Here is a 17,702-nt window from a genome sequence, read left to right on the forward strand (position 1 = left end):
CTTGCAACCTACCTCTGTTTCCTGCTAGGTGGGAACAGATCCTTCAGAAGCAGGAAGAGGTGAAGGGGTGGATAAAGTTCCAAGGGAAACCAGCCATGGGGCTGTGTAAACATACGAGATTCTGAAAAGGGACCAGTTCACAATGACATCAGCTTAGGACCACTGCTATTGCCCTTCTTCTCACACATATAAATTGCTCAAGAGTTTGGTTGCTTGCTAAGTACTATTTTATGAACTCAAATCGTCATGGTACAAAGATACACCTCTGTCCACAGGGGCTCATAGTCTGAGTCACTGAGATAACATGGCTCAGACTCAAAGTAGAGCAGGCAACAAAGAGTTTTACCTCAGGGCTAAATGTTCTTCATTTTGGTGAATTCTGTCCTTTAAGAGAAAGATATATTCAAAAACTTCATGGAAAATGTACCTCACAAGAATACAGAGCTCACCAAGCACAATTCATGAGAGTAGAAGAAGGAAGTAAAAGCATCAAAACACTTTAGCAGTGTCTGAAGAAAGAAAACAAAGAGGGAGGAGACATTGGGTGACAGGCTGGGACAATGCATCCTAATTCATTAAAAACAAACAGAAACCCATCTCTTTTCACTTAGAATGGCTACTATCAAGGAAACAACAACAAGCGTTGATGAGGACACTGAGAAACCAGAACTCTTGTGCACTGCTGCTGGAAATGTAAAATGGTACAGCTGCTATGGAAAACAGTATGGTAGTTCCAAAAAAAAAAAACTAAACATAGAATTACCATTGATCCAGCAATCCCACTTCTAGGTATACATTTGTACACCCACATTCACAGCAGCACAAAGTAAGAACTAAATAGCCAAAAGTAAGAACTCAAATATCCATCAGTGGAGAAAAGGATATACAAATACACAAAGTGTGGTACATGCACACACTGCAATATCATTCTGATACACACAGGAATAAATGTTGAAAACACTATGCTTAGTTAAATCAGACAGACACGAAAGGACAGATATTCTGTGATCCCAGATAGATGAGGTACCTAGAATAGTCAAATTGACAGAGTTAAATTAATTCATGAGGGAAGACAGTAACAGAGTGTTACTGCTTATTGGGTACAGTTTCTGTAACAGGAAAGTTCTGCAGGTGGATGGCGGCAATGGTTAAACAATGTTAATGTAATCAATACCACTGAATTACACGTAAAAGTGGTTAAGATGGTTACAATCTTACTGATATACACCACAATTAAAAAACCAATACAGAAACGACAAACCTGGAGTAGCTCCAGTCATGGCTGGCCCAGCAGAGGTGGAGCCTGGAAAACATCCTGCATCCCCACCCTGCCCTCCCCTCCATAACCACTCAGAACAGTGCTGCACACACTGCTAGTTGCCCAGACAGCAGCCCTAAGCCCTCCATTTCCTCTTTGTTAAGAGTTTTGTCCAGGAATCACAGGGCCACATGTCTTAGGGAGACTGGGATATCCCCCAGTGCCAGGGTGAATCTTGATTCACACAGACCAGGTAATTTCAAATGTTTGGTTCTCAGGACCCCTTTATACCTTTCAACATTACCGAGGACCCCAAAGAGTTTTTGTTTATGTGAGTTATATATGTTAATGTTTACCACCAGGAATTAAAACTGAGAAAAATTAAAGACAAAATATACAAGCACACATTCCATCAACTGTCAGAACAATGGCATCATCATCTATCATGTAACCTCTTGACAACGCCACTGCACATTAGTGAGAACATGTGAGTGGAAAGGCAAATAGCAGCTTAGCATTATTATAAAAATACTTTTACCACTGTGAACCTCCTGAAAGGGTCTCAGGGACCCTGGGCCCTCAGCCACGTTTTGGGAATGGCTAGTACAGACCAGTCAAGGTATTTACTTTTGCTCTCATATCAAACTGTAGTAATGTGCATGTTATCAAACTCTAGGGCCTGAGAACTAAACTTTAACTGAAAGGTTTCTCAGTTTTAAATGAGTTCACTTTTTTCCATATCCAACACAATAGTCTTTCCGTGACACTCAGAATGGCAAAAGTCACCTTGAGACCCAGGGATAAGGAAGCCTGAGAGGACTGGCCAACGTACTGCAAACAGCACAGAAGAATCACAGCCCTGTGTCCTCACAGCATAGTTGAGGCAATGACGGAGCCGACTGTGGAACTGCTCTTTTTGCTTAATCTACCATTCTTTGGCTTTCCTGTTACCTGCACTCAAACACATCCTAGCTGACACATCTCAGAACATAGTTTGCTGAGCATATTTTGAAACCCACGAACTCATACAGTACCTGGCACATTGGAGGAGTGTGATAAATATGTACTGAACAAATATATGGAAAATAAATACATAAACAAACCAACCCACTAAGGCTATTGTAGAGGAAAAATAAAATAGATAAAATTCATACTGATTTTATACTGATAGAAACCCTTGTAGCTCCAAGATTGTCAACATTTAAAACAAAGCTCATTTTAAACCACACGAAAATGGCTATATATGGTACCTCTTGGAAGGACAAGAAAGTCTGAAAATGCTTTCCTTTGATCTAAAACATCTCTAAGCCCAGAGAGTAAGTCTACTCATGCCAGATATGGACCACATAACCTTCTCAAAGTGGACGCACCTTGAATAAAGAGCACTTTTTTCCCATTTCCCCTCAGTATGAAGTCCTTTCTCTCATGAAATTAGCACCAAACAGGAGAGAATGCTATAAAACACACTATTTATGGAAAAAGAAAATGAGACAAATCACATACCTAGCTTCCAATCAATGTCATCAACTAGGGGCACCATCACCTTGTCAGAAAGTATTTAAAGCCCCTAAAATATAATCAAATACAAAATTAACAAATTTATGTTCAATTCCCCTTAAGTTGACAAGATTCTTCCTCCTCTTTGATGAAAGCCTGATAACTATTTTTAATTTGCTGAAATGTAATGATTCTTTGCTTCACTTCACAGGGTAAGATTGGTCAATTTACCAACTTTCTTTTTTGAAAATCACAATAAAATATTCTTGTTCCCATGAAGTGCTTATGAAAGAAACAAATGGTATTTTTCCCCCTAAAACCAATAAGGTTTTAAGAAAAGTTCCACTAGGAGGAGCTGGCTATTTCTCTGTTGACTCAGCGGTGTTCTACCTCTGAGATAGTCTAATCAGAACAGAAGACGTGAAATTCACAGATACTTTCAAACAAACCTCAATTGTAAACAAAATCTGGGTCTAAGGAATCGGAGGAGGCAACTTCAATCCAGGTGCAGAGTATGTATACATACTCTTCAGATGACTCTGTAAAGAATTAAGCAAATTGAATCTAGCAGATAACTCTGGGGATTTACTAAGCTCAATTCTCCCACCTATGTCCCCAGAGGTGGTGGGAGAAGAGCTCTTCTCTGGACTTGGCTTCAGAGTAAAAGCATCCCTTCACCATAGTGCTCGCCTTTGAGGCTGCCAAGACAGAAACCCTGATCTTGTTCTCTATCAGAGCACCGAAGAGCCATCATTCGGACTCGAAAAATATCAGCCTGCCCTCATCTGTTCTGTTACAATGATTACTTCTTTTCCTTGCATTCTTGTCCTCAACTTCACTTACCTGACAGTAAGACTGTTGGGTTTTGGTTAGACCAGTTAGAAAGTGACCTGAGGAGCACATTAGTTGTCAAAATATTAGGAAGCTTCTTCTTGCCTTTGTGACTGGTGACTTGGCTCCAAGTTATTTCTGCCTCTTTCTCCTCTTGGTTCCACAGGTAATTTATTGCTACCTAAACAAAAACAAGGAAACCCATACATTTATTAGGAGCCTATTTTATGACAAGAACCCTGAAAATCATTGCAAACAGAAAGATGACAGTATTCCCTGCTCTCAAGTAACTTATGGCTAATGAAGAAATTGGGACCCATAACAGATAACACTTAATAGGGAAGGGCTGGGAGAGAAGGAAACACAGGGGGCTGCAGGGAGCATGAGGAAGGGACACCAGCCAGGCAAGGAAGTGTCAAAGGCCCCAGACAGCAATGACCCTGAGCTAAGCAGGCAGGAAGCATGAGCAGGAGCGAGCTAAAGACATCAAAATCAAATGCAAGGTGCTTGCTGCAATGCACAGCAAGAGTTAAGTTACCATTTGACCCATGGTTCTCAAACTTAAAAACTATTGAGAGCTCCCAGTATTATCTAAAGTCATTTTTCTTGTAGTTAAATATTAACAAACATAAAGCAGAAAAACCTTATGCTTATAACCCTTATACAACTGTAAAACAAAAAATGTACAAATTAAATACCAACAAATATACAAAATGAGTAAAATTTAAACTGACAAAATTAATTCAGCATGATCAATGATGCAGTCATTGAAACTCACTAACCATGTGAGCTTGGTACTGACAGGCAGGTTCTGTTGACTGGCCAGTACTGACATATGCTGGGAGACAGCTTAATTCACCCATCACTTTTCTCTTCAGAACCACTGTGCAACGGCAGTCTCTTAGCTCAAACACATTATTTACATTTTCACCTTTGTTCTTTTGTAATATCTCCCTGTATTTAAAGCAGTGCTCCTTGGCACCAATACAAACACAACTGCAGGTACTGAAATCTTAAGACATTACTTGGTTAGAATTGTAGACATTTAGGTGTGTAGAAACATGAATTTTTTTTTAAATTACCATCAAAATGAAAAATAGAAGGTGAAACCTTCAGCATAGAGGACCATAGCATCCTAATAAATCCCACCTGCCTAATCCCACTCATCTTTTAGAGCCTGCAAGCCTCAGGCGGAGTTTAAATAAATGTATACTATGGGTCACTGAGCTCTCATAATAAGCATTCTTGTGGTTAGTTTTTAGTACTATGTAAACCAAATATCTGACTTTCTTTCCTTAAAACTCTCTGCTCACATGACTTCCAGTTAAGATGGCACAGTGAATTCGCTCTTTGATGGATTCTCTCTACTCCAAACATACAGCAAAGAGAGGAAAAACATAAAAAAGGAAAAGGATGCAGGCAAGCACACACAAAAAATTAACAAACATTTCTATGAAACAGATATGGGACAGAAACACAAAGAGGCAAGGCCCTGAGGACAAAACCTTGGGCAGCCAGCCCCTCCTACGCTAGAATCCAAACGGGCAATGAAACTGTAGGTTTAGGTCTTAGAAAGGTTGAGGGCTAAACAGAGGCACAAAGGACAGAGAAAGAAACTAGCACCCCTGTTGGAAGTTGGAATGGAAGGTGCTGACTGGAGCCCTACCACTCCATGCCTGAAGGAGGGCTGGCAGCTTCCTTGCTGCCTATGGAGTGGTGGTCTAGGGAGGATGGAGGACACCCGCCAGCCAGGACCAGGCACTCCATGAAGTAGCCTGTGACTGCCCGGGAGCCCCCACTGTGAAAGCTGGTTCTGCACCCAAGCTCCACAGAAGCCAGACAGAGACAAGCGAAATGGGACTACACAGGGGAGAATGTGCAGAGAGGGAGAAAGAAATACGAAAAACGACTGAATGAGTGAAAAAAGTTACTTAAAACCTCATTCAAAACATGTCATTTAACCAAAGCTCTAAAGAAATAAATGCAACAAAATCAGACATTAGATAATAAATTCACTTTAGATGAAGTTAATCAGTCCAACAAAGGGTATATTTAGATGCTAAAATATCCCAACAAAGTATACTTAAGATACTAAAGTAATCCCGACAAAATATATTTAAGGTGATTAAAAACACCAACAAAAACAAGTATATTTAGGGTGCTTTTTAAAAAGCTAATTAAAAAAGAATAAGAAAGTATAAATCAAAAAGGCAGAATTAAAAAACGGCTCAAAAACAATCAACTAAAAAGTATGTAAATCAGAACTACAGTCATTAAAACTGAAAAACTCAGTGCACAAGATACTGGACAGTAGACTGGAGAGGAAGTGCTCTGTCTTGCCAAAACACACGGCACATCACTGAATCTGCAGCCACACAGCTCAGGAGCTCAGCTGCCAGCCCCACAGCCCGGCCTCACTCGGACCTGGCCAGTAGCCTTTCCACACCACAGGTGACTGAATGACTCAGATCAGCACATCCAGGCTGTGAGTCCCACTAGCATTCTGCCTCTCTCCTACCCAGTTGGTGGATATAGGTGAAGCAACTTTCGCTTTATATAACCCCTACAGAAACTTGCTGAAAAAGCAGACCCCAAAATGCCTCTGGTAACTTCTGGCAACAGATTTGCCCTCCTCGCAATAGAAAACTCATTCTGGATTTAAATTTATCTTCCTCGCCCACCACACTTCTCCAACACTACCAAATGTGGACTTGACTGGATTCCTTATTCACCATGATGGTATCACAACCAAGTTTGGACCAAGGAACTCATTATACAGCAAAAGGAGTAAAGCAATGTGCTCCTGCCAATCGTCAGCTAAGTTACTACTAGCTGCTGCATGAACTTGATGGCTTTCACCTGTATTCCTTCATCACTTCCAAATTTCTCTACTACATATTTCATTCTACTGCATCTTCTCTGAAACTAAAACAGAAAACGAACATTAACATAAAGGAAAACATAAGAATGATAGCCTGAGTTATGTGGAAAGGAACTTTGATTTAAGGAATCACGGAAGAATAACAATAAAAAAATCTTGGAAAACTGGTAACAAAACACATTACAATTGTTTGGATAAAGAGTAGAGTCACAATTTTTTTTCCTTAAAAGGTCAGTAAGCTTCTCACTTAGGTTCCCCTGGAAGGCAGAGCTCAGACAGGTTAGAGAAGGTAAAGACCCTAATTCACCCCCTCATTTCCAAAGACAGAAAGCAGCTCACCAAACCAGCCATGTGATGCCCTCCAGGTGGTGTGCCTGGCAGTTACACAAGGGGACCGACAGGATACAGGCCCTGGAACCAGCCACTGTGCTCTCAGAACCTCTCCAAAGCCGATGCTATGCTATGGCACAAGAGCACCACCTACTGAGTTCCAAAGGACAATTTAGTCCATTTATTGAAAAATGGCTCAGTAAAATATGACTGTGGAGGGATGAACTCTACATCATTTCAACCTAATTGGCTATGTCTCTTTCTCTTTTAAAACTAGAACATTTGCCAAGACTCCTGAAAAAGAAGCAGCATGCCTTCTTACTTTTCCATTCTCACTTTACCACAGTAAAATGAATCTCTTTTCCTTCTATCCATTTTTGGCTATCATAACGAATACTGCTATTTCTAGATATCTTTTCCCTTACCTGTTTTCCAAAAGGCAGAGAAAACCTCTAGGGGAGAAGCAGTAGTAGTCCTAAAGGGTCTGGGAAGGATGTATGTAAAGTCAAGTCATTTGGTCAAAATTTTAAGCCCTATGAGGCACAGTGCTGAAATGGGGGAATTGCTTTCACAAACTCATTGAAAGATGAAATATATAATAGTCCCTTCCTTCTTGAGGAGCTTAAGATGAACAGAGGTTCTAGACCAGCAAAGCTGGAGATGAGATGATCTCTTAATAAAATCGAATAAAGAAGAAAATACGTAGACGTAAGGAAAGAATTTATGGGATAGGTAACATCAAGGAGAGCTGATTGCTTCTGCTGTGCTGTATATTAAACATACAGAATACAACTGATAGCAAAGAGCGAGTTCTTTCTGGAGCCCTTCATGCTTTACATGAAGTCTTTAGGTATTGCCAAGTACAGAAACCCTGAGACAGACTCACCTGAACAATTTACATACATTTCAGCCTGCTTATCATGTAGCTTTGCTATGTTTTATTGGTCTCATAGGGGCACTCTGGGAACCATTATATGTACAACCTCTCCCATGCCTTAGTCATGATGAAAACACCACAACTTTTTTGTGAACCTCAACAGAATGTTAGGTGTAGTAGAGAGGAGCAGTCACTTCTCCAGCATCCATTCTCCACGTTCCCCCTTCTTAACAAGACTGGAAATTTCCCAGCCAGCATATTTGAATGGGATAAGAATGGGCTCTGATTAAGTTAAAGCAGTGGTCATCAACCAGGGACAGTCTTGTCCTAGAGGGGGACCCTTGACAATGTTTGAAGATATTTTTGGTTGTCACAGCTGGGAGGAGGATGTCACTGGCATCCAGTGGGCAGAGGCCAGGAACACTGCTGAAACACCTACCATGCACAGGACAGTCTTCCACAACAAAGAATTAGCAGCCCAAATGTCGTCACCTCATTCCCACGCTAGCACATGGGACCTGTGAATATTACTTTATATGGCAAAGGAATGAGTATTACCTTGTACAACAACAACTACAAAGTGGTAACGTTCAGGATCCTGAGAGAAGGAGCTTGTCCTGGAATATCAGGATGGGCCACTTGCATCCTTATGAGAGAGGCAGAGGGAGTTGGAGACAGACACAGATGAGACAGTGATGTGAAGACAGAAGCAGAGATTGCAGGGATGCAGCCACAAGCCCAGGAATGCCATGCTGGCTGCCAGAAGCGGGAGAAAGCAAGAGTCCCCAGAGGGAATGTGGCCCTGTCAGGTTTCACACTTCTAGCCTCCAGAACTGTGACAAGACATGATTCTGTTCTCTTCATCCATCAAGTTTGTAGTAATTTGCTATGGCAGCTTCTGGAAACTAATATAACATCCTGCAAGGAGGTGTATGAATTGCAAATTACAAAAAGGGAAGCAAACTTACATTTTGCTTTTTTTTTTTTTTTTTTGACCACAAGATCCCATTCTACTGATATATCAAAGGTTTCCACATCAGTCAAAATCCACAGAGAAAAAAATATTATTAAGCACTTCTGCTGCTGAATGCACACCTTAAAAGTCCATCACCTGACTCACCAACCTCCTTCTAAAGAATGACTCCTTCCTCCTTATCAATCCCAGCAAGCCTCCTCTTTTTTATCAAAGCGGCAAAGCATCATTTTAACACATTTTATGTACAAACTACATTTATTCAATTTTGAATCATTTACTAATAAAAAGTTTTCATTGTCAATGATATATTTTTCTATTTGTAGAAAATATTTGGAAATCTTAAGTTGGGATGGAACACATCATAACTTTTACCACTAAAATCAACAGTAGTTAGCCGGCTGCAATGGCTCACACCTATAATCCCAGCACTTTGGGAGGCCCAGTGGGTGGATCACTTGAGGCCAAGAATTCAAGACCAGCCTGGCTACCATGGTGAAACCCTGTCACTACTAAAAATAGAAAAAATTAGTTGGGCATGGTGTCATATGTCTGTAATCCCGCTACTCGGGAGGCTGAGGCAAGAATTGCTTGAACCTGGGAGGTAGAGGTTGCAGTGAGCCAAGGTCATGCCACCGCACTCCAGTCTGAGCAACAGTTCAAGACTGTCTCAAAAAAAGAATGTTTCTCAGGCCAGGAGTGGTGGCTCATGCCTGTAATCCCAGCACTTTGGAAGGTCGAGGCGGGTGGATCATGAGGTCAAGAGATCAAGACCATCCTGGCCAACATGGTGAAACCCCGTCTCTACTAAAAAAATATAAAAATTAGTTGGGCATGGTGGCGTGCGCCTGTAGTCCCAGCTACTTGGGAGGCTCAGGCAGGAGAATTGCTTGAACCTGGGAGGTGGAGGCTGCAGTGAGCCAAGATCATGCCACTGCACTCCAGCCTGATGCCTGGTGACAAAGCAAGACTCTGTCTCAAAAAAAATAAAAAAAAAACCCGATAAAAACAATCTCATCAAAAGACAAATATTGTCAGACTTTAAGAAAACATGATCTAACTATATGCTGTCTGTAGAGGACACACCTTAGAGTAAAAAATACAAACAAATTGGAAGTAAAAGGATGGAAAAGATATGTCATGCAAACATGCAAAAACAAGAAACTTAGTGTGGCTATACTGATATCAGAAAAAATAAATTTTAAAACAAAAAGTTAGTAGAGATGGAGGGGACATTTTGTTAATGATAAAATGGTCAATCCAGTAGGAAGATATAACCATTATAAACAGACACAACTAAGGACCAAAATTCATGAAGCAAAAATTGACAGAAAGGGAGAAACAGATAATTTAATATTAATAGCTAGAGACTTCAATCTGTCATTTTCAGCGATAGATAAAACAAATAGAAAGAAAATCAACAAGAAAACAGAACACTTGAATAACACTATAAACCAACTAGATCTAACAGACATCTACAGAACTCTCCACCCAATAGAATACACATTTTTCTCAAGGTAACAGGGAATATTCTCCTCAACAGATCGTATGCCAGGCCATAAAATAAGTCTTAATATATTTAAAAGAGCATTAGTAATATAACACATGTGCTCTGATCACAAAGAAAGAAATTAAAAATAAATGCAGGAAGTTTCAAAGGAAATTCACAAATACAGAAACTGAAAAATGCATTACGAAATAATCAGTGGGTCAAAGGAGGAAAAACATGCTTTGGGATAAGGTAAGTTGCCAGTAACTGATCCTAAAAAGAGGATTATAGAAAAGCCGCCTGACAGAAATTCAAAATACCTGTTTTAAGGAACTTTGGCTAACTTCAATAAAGTAGAGAGAAACAATTCACAAATTCATCAGAGAAATTTAACAGAGAGATTGAAATAATTTTTAAAAATCAAACAAATTCTAGAGTTAAGAACTACAATGAACAAAATAAAAAATCCAATAGAAGGCATCAATAGCAGAATTGTTCAATTAGAGGAATATCAGTGAACTCAAAGACAGGTTAATTGAAAATACATAATTAAAGGTGAAAAAGGAAAAAGGAATGAAGTTACAGGATTTGTGGGGTAATGTCTAAAGAGCAAATATGTGGGTCACTGGTGTTCAAGGGGGAAATCTTGAAAAAGAGAAAGTAGCAGAAAGCTTATTAAAGAAATAATAACAGAAAGTGTTTCAAACCTGGAGAAAGCTATAGCTATCCAGGTACAGGAAGATCAAAAGTATCCAATCAGATTTAATCCAAATAACACTACCCACAACGTATTATAATCAAAATGTCAAAGATCAAACACAAAGAGAGGATCCTGAAAGCAGCAAGAGAAAAGCAGCAAATAATGTATAAGGGAGTACTAATATGCCTAACAGGAGACTTCTAAGCAGAAACACTGTAGGCTAGGAGATAGTTGGATAATATATTCAAAGTTCTAAAGAAAAAAAAATTAAAACTATCAACCAGGAATACTATACCAAAGCTATACTTCAGAAATGAAGAAAAGAATAAAGACTTCTGGACAAACAAAAGCTGATAGAATTCATCAGCACCAGACCTGTCTTACAAGAAATGCTAAAGAGAGTTCTTCAAGATTAAAGAAGAGGATAGTAATGAATAAGACAAAACCATTTGAAAGTATGTAACTCACTGGTAAAAGCAAGTACACAAATTCTGAATACTCTAATAATGTAATGGTGGTATGTACATCACATATTTTTTTATGAAGTTAAGACAATACAATTAAAAATAATAGCTACAATAATTTGTTAAGGGACATGCAATATAAAAAGATATAAATTGTGACATCAAAAACTCAAAATGGGGAAGTGGAGTTAAACAGTATTTTCTTTTCAATCAAAGTTAAGTTGCTATCAGTATAAAATAACCTTTTATAATTATAAGGCATACTTTTATAAGCCCCATGGTAACCACAAAGCCAAAACCTATAATAGATACACTAAAAATAAAAAGCAAGGAATCAAAATATACTACTAGACAAAATCTCTTAACCTCAAACAAAGACAAAAAGAAACAAAAAAAGATTTTGCAAAACTAGAAAACAATTAACAAAATGACAGTAGTAAATCCTTACCTATCAGTAATTACTTTGAATGTCAATGGATTAAATTCTCCAATTAAAAGACACAAAGTAGCTAAATGGATTAAAACACAAAAGAAAACAAAACCCAACTATATGCTGCCTACAAAAGACTTGCCTCACCTATAAGAATACAAATAGATTGAAAGTGAATAAATGGAAAAAGATATTTCATGCAAATGGAAACCAAAACAGAACAAGAGTAACTATACCTTTATCAGATAAAATAGACTTTAAGTCAAAAACTGTAAAAGGAGACAAAGAAGGTCATTATATTAATATATGATAATGGGGCTGGTCAATTCAGCAAAAGTGTATGTCATATATTTAGGTGCTCTGATGATGAGTAAACGTATATGCACTCAATGTCTGACCACCTAAATATATAAAGCCAATAATAACAGATCTCAAGAAACAGATAAGATTGTAACATAATGCTAATAGAGGAGTTTAACACACCACTTTCAACAATGGAAAGATCATCCAAACAAAAAATCAACAAAGAAACATCAGATATGAACCATACCCCAGACCAAATGGACCTAACAAACATTTACAGAACATTCCATCCAACAGGTACAGAATACACATTCTTCTCAACTGGACATCAATCACTTTCCAGGATAAATCATGTTAGGCCACAAAACAAGTCTTTACAAATTTAAGAATATCAAAATCATGGCCAGGGGCAGTGGCTTGCGCCTGTAATCCCAGCACTTTGGGAGACCAAGATGGGCAGATCACAAGGTCAGGAGATTGAGACCATCCTGACCAACATGGTGAAACCCCATCTCTACTAAAAGTACAAAAAAAAAAAATTAGCTGGGAGTGGTGGCACATGCCTATAAGCCCAGCTACTTGGGAGGCTGAGGCAGGAGAACTGCTTGAACCAGGGAGTCAGAGGTTGCAGTGAGCTGAGGTTACACCACTGCACTCCAGTCTGGTGACAAGAGTGAGACTCTGTCTCAAAAAAAAAAAAGGCCGGGCGCAGTGGCTCAAGCCTATAATCCCAGCACTTTCAGAGGCCGAGGCGGGTGGATCACGAGGTCAAGAGATCAAGACCATCCTGGTCAACATGGTGAAACCCCATCTCTACTAAAAATACAAAAAATTATCTGGGCATGGTGGCATGCGCCTGTAGTCCCAGCTACTCGGGAGGCTGAGGCAGGAGAATTGCTTGAACCCAGGAGGCGGAGGTTGCGGTGAGCCGAGATCGCGCCATTGCACTCCAGCCTGGGTAACAAGAGCAAAACTCCGTCTCAAAAAAAAAAAAAAAAAATCAAGTATCTTTTCTGACCACAATGGTATAAAACTAGAAATCAATAAAAGGGGAGGAAACCTTAAAAACTTTACAAATACATAGAAATTAAACACGTTGCTAAACAACCGATGAGTAGATAAATAAATTTAAAGAGATATTAAAAAATTTCTTGAGATAAATGAAAATGTAAACATAACACACCAAATCTTATGGACAGAACAAAAGCAATTCTAACAGGTAAGTTTACAGCAATAGATGTCAACTCTCAAAAATAACCCCAAAGCACAAACTTTGAGAATGATTTATTAAATGCAAATACCCTGAAAAAGAATATCCCTTTTATTAAACACGAATATTAATATTTTAAGAGAAACTTGTTTTGTTGTTGTTTTGTTTTAAACAGATGGCTCTTGCTCTGTTGCCCAGACTGGCATGCAGTGGCACAGTCATAGGCTCAAGGGATCCTCCTACCGCAGCCTACCCAGTGGCTGGGACTACAGATGCAAGCTACCACACCCAGCTGGACTTGACAGTGAGTAAAGGTTGTTAAGCACCATGCCATATCTGGCAATGACAAAAGGTAAATGAGACAGGTGCCAGTGACAGGCAAAATGAGAAGATGCCAAACACAAATTCTGCCTAGAGTCAGCTTGGGTTACTCCAAAACATTTAGCCTGCCATTTCTGCAACATTCAGTTTTTAAAGATGGTGCACAGGACCAATAAGGCACAGTCTCTGCTATTTACTACAGAGCACTGACCAAATTACTTATCATTCTATAGCTGTTATCTTGATTCTGAATCCACTCTTCAAAGTTTTGTTTCAAACACTTTCTTTCTCAAAGACCACTTTCTTTACTGAAAATATAGGCATACCCTAAATTTGTACAAACATAAGAGTATACTTTACTCACTATGTTCCAATTATAATATTAGATGCAAGCAAATAACTCACTTAACAAAAAATAAAAATTTAATGAATGGCACCAGCTTAATTATTTCAAGCTGCCAGTAGGCACAAAGTCAAATGTTTTCCAAAATCACGAACAGCCACTTATGACTCACCTGTGCCTCTTTCTTTTTATCTAATAAATGTCAGTATAACAGAGTGATTAAGAAGGCTGACTTGGAGGCAGACTGCCGAAGTTTGAATCCCTACAAGGTAGGGATTCCAGGTAGCTATCTGACCTTGGAAAGTTATTTTGCCAGTCTACGCTTCCATTTCTGTATCTGTAAAATAGGAAAAACCTAGTAGGGTTGCTGTGAATAATAAAATATATTAATTACACATAAAGCATTTAAATTTTGCCTGGCACATTAAAAGCACCCATTCATTATCAGCTATTATCATTAGTTATCATATTTCTAAGTAGAAACCAATGGCTTTCTCCAAGAGTCCTCTACTAGGTAGAAATAATCTCTCTTGGCAAGCCTAAACACCTATCAGCAAAACTGTCCACAAAAGCAAGGGAGTCAACAGTGAGCATAAGCATTAATGTCCTGGATAGGTTGTGCATCACACAAACCTGAAAGCCCCAAAGTTGTTTACTTTAGTATCCCACAAATATTAGAGGTTTCAAGATTTTGCTAAGCCAATTCCTGCTACATTCACAATATGAGATGGATAAGACAGTTTGTTCGGCTGTCAAGTCATGAGTTGTATAAACACTAGTATATAACAAAAATGACTATAAAAGTTGTGTGGTTCCTATTGGTTATATTAAATTATACTTGAAGACTTTTGCTTTTCTAGCTGCAAATAATTGGGAAAAGAGTGTACTTGAGAGCAAGATTCAAATTTAAATAAACTGTAAATTTCTCAACATCTTGGAAATTTCATTTCAGCCTCTTTTTATGTGCAAGACCAAACCCAGTACAGTTTATAATTTGAAATCCAAACATATCACTAGCAAACTAGGTTCTAATCTCAGCTCTGATACACACAGCACTATTAGCAGTACAGTCCAAAATATTTCATTTCTCTCTAAATGAAAAGCACAATGATATGTACCAGTCTTAAATGACAAAAGAAGATTAAATGAGATAAATATTAACAATAAACAGCAGTTGCAGCTGTTAATAAATAGCACAGGAAAGTATTGTTTACTTGAGCTGAGACTCCTCTCTCTCTCTTTCTCTCTCTCACTCTCTCTCACTCTCTCACATGCGCATGCACACGCGCGCACGCGCGCGCACACACACACACACACACAGAAAAAAATAAATCTGAGCCAAGGAATAAGGGAAAAAGCATAAAAAGAAAATAATTTAACGTTTCTTCTAAATAGAGAAAAATAGATTTTGATATCTGGAAGAATATGAACATAAATAAAATGGTATGTTCCCAAGAAAAGGATTGTGAGAAAAATCATAAACATGTAATAAATAATATAAAGGAATCAAGAAAGAAATAATTTATTTCTCAGTCAGAACCAAAAACGAAGTCTCTATGTAATTAGGAGCTCCAGGAAGAATGTAACTATGATGGAATCAATCTCAGACTAGGCTCTGAGATAATTTATAAATTACTGTAATACCATAAACTAAACAAGCTAATATCTAGAATAACAAACTGAAAATAGAATGTCATAAATTATACAGAGTTTTACACTTAATACTAGTACATCTTACGTACTTTTTGTAGATCACTATAAAAAAGCAAAAATCATGTCAATAATAGATGTGAATGAACAATATACACATCAAGAAACACGGATTTCTTCTTTCATTCAACAAATATCCACTAAATGCTGACTAAATGAAAAATAACGCTATGAGTCAAAAAAGCAGAGTGAAACCATCTTTGCCTATAAAATTAGTCACGAAAACATAATTCACAGATTGCTTGAGCGCAGGGAGTTGAGTCCGCAGTGAGCTGTGATCTGCACTCCAGCCTGGTCAACAGGGCAAGATCCTGTCTCAAAAAAAAGAAAAAGAAAAAAATTCCCAACACTGGCAAGAATAGAGTTAAATAGCCACTTGTGCAGGTTTCTGGAAATGTAATTGGTCCAAGTTTCCTGAAGGATAATCAGAGAAGTATATCAAAAAACTTTGAATGTGTTTGTACCCTTTCACTCATTAATCCACTTCTAGAAATTTAGTGTAAGGAAATAACCAGAGTTGTACATGACTAATATAAAAGGATGTTCACGGCATATTTATAATAGTAAAAAATAACCGCTAACAATCTAAACAATCCAACAATAAGCAATTAAATAATTTGTAATACAGCCATGTGAAAGAATTTAAGCCATTAGTCTCATTTCAGAAGAATATGATTTAATGGTATGGAAAACTGCTTATGTTAGACTATTAAGTTTAAGACTATAAAACACTATATACAACATGATTGCAATTTTCTTCTATACACACAAACATATATATATATACAACCAAAAACTAGAAAGCAAACAGCACAATGTTAACTACAGTTTTCTTTGTGTAATGCTAGATTATTTTGTTGTACTTTTCATTAAGTCATAAATTTCTTATAATAATCATGTATTATTTTTGTAACCAGTGCAGTGATCTTTGTGGTTAAACACAAAATACCTTTTCCACCTAAGCCAACTAGGGAAATTCTGTTCTCTTGTCACTGACTGTATACTGGGGGGCCAATACAAGATGTCTGGTGTAGGGGTTTCCAGGAAAGATTTCCTTGCTCCTTACAGGGAAAACAAGAGAAGCACTGTTTTCTTTTGAATACCATCACATCCAGTATGATTTATTTATCATTCAGTCATTTACCTAAACACACCTACTATGTAGCAGGCACTGTGGCTAATGAAAAGACGTAATTTTTCACCTTCAAAAAATTTTATAGTTGTGTGGAAAACACACAACTGAGTGGGATAGCAGATATGCAAATAAAAATTCCAAAAATAATGTGAAATTGATCTAATGGCAGCACACACATAGCATGGGGGCACAAAGAAAGATTTCACAAACCAGAAGAGTCTTGAGGGCTGATTACTGTGCAAGCAAAGAAAAGGGGAGCATCATCAGACCCAGTGTCCATGCCACAGCACATTACCTGGCACATACAAAGGCTCAGAGTTTAGCCAGACATGGTGGCAGGCACCTGCAGTATTTTTCACAATTTAATTTTTAAAAGGTAATATGAACATATCTTTATAAATTATCTTAAACACTAAATAATTTGCTCCTGAATTCTGTATCTTATTTCTATAAAAATAAATCAACAATATTAAGGTTATTAGAGGAAGAAAACAGCTTCCTCCTTAAGGGAATTTCTCAATCTACCAAAATAATAATTATTATTATTTTATAGCAGCTATCACTTACATGGTGCTTATTCTATGCCAAGGACAATTATAAGCACTGTAAACATATCTTAATCCCCACAATCCCATTATAAGAATGTGGAAACTAAGGAAAAGAGAGGTGAATATCTTGTCCAAAGTCACATATTACGTACGAGATGGAGGCACTCACTGAGAAACTTATCACATGCTCATCCACATCACAAATCACTGATGACATGTCACAAAAAGAAATGAAGTATGAATATGAAAAGTAAGTTTTTGTTGTTTTTATCAATATCAGGAACAAAATCTTTCAGCAACCTCAACCTAAAATCCTTCGGCTTCTTAAGGAGGAACTATCACTTTTTCTGAGCATGTGCAGTCATCATTTATGTTCACATTGGTTAATTCCTCCCTCAAGTC

The 17,702-nt window shown here is 38.0% G+C and overlaps 1 protein-coding gene across 8 annotated transcripts in view; it reads right to left on the minus strand.

Annotated features, from left to right (window-relative positions):
• The window catches only part of FANCC (FA complementation group C), a 218,040-nt gene that overhangs the window by 177,405 nt on the left and 22,933 nt on the right, over positions 1 to 17,702 (minus strand). For 3 of the 8 annotated variants that reach the window (XM_012461950.3, XM_012461943.3, XM_012461946.3), the window contains exons 2-3: positions 3,599 to 3,767; positions 2,762 to 2,825 (exon numbers count right to left, since the gene is read on the minus strand). The exons of 1 other annotated variant lie outside the window; for it this stretch is intronic. The gene's annotated coding sequence lies outside the window, so the exon portion shown is untranslated. Of the gene's footprint in view, positions 1 to 2,761; positions 2,826 to 3,598; positions 3,768 to 4,368; positions 4,945 to 17,702 lie in introns of those variants that run through there. 4 more of the 8 variants (XM_012461944.3, XM_064361529.1, XM_064361530.1 and 1 more) reach the window with 4 other exon arrangements.

Source organism: Aotus nancymaae, unplaced genomic scaffold (assembly GCF_030222135.1).
Source record: "Aotus nancymaae isolate 86718 unplaced genomic scaffold, 86718_ANA_hifiasm-v0.15.2.pri h1tg000041l, whole genome shotgun sequence".
NCBI classification, from domain to species: Eukaryota; Metazoa; Chordata; class Mammalia; order Primates; family Aotidae; genus Aotus; species Aotus nancymaae.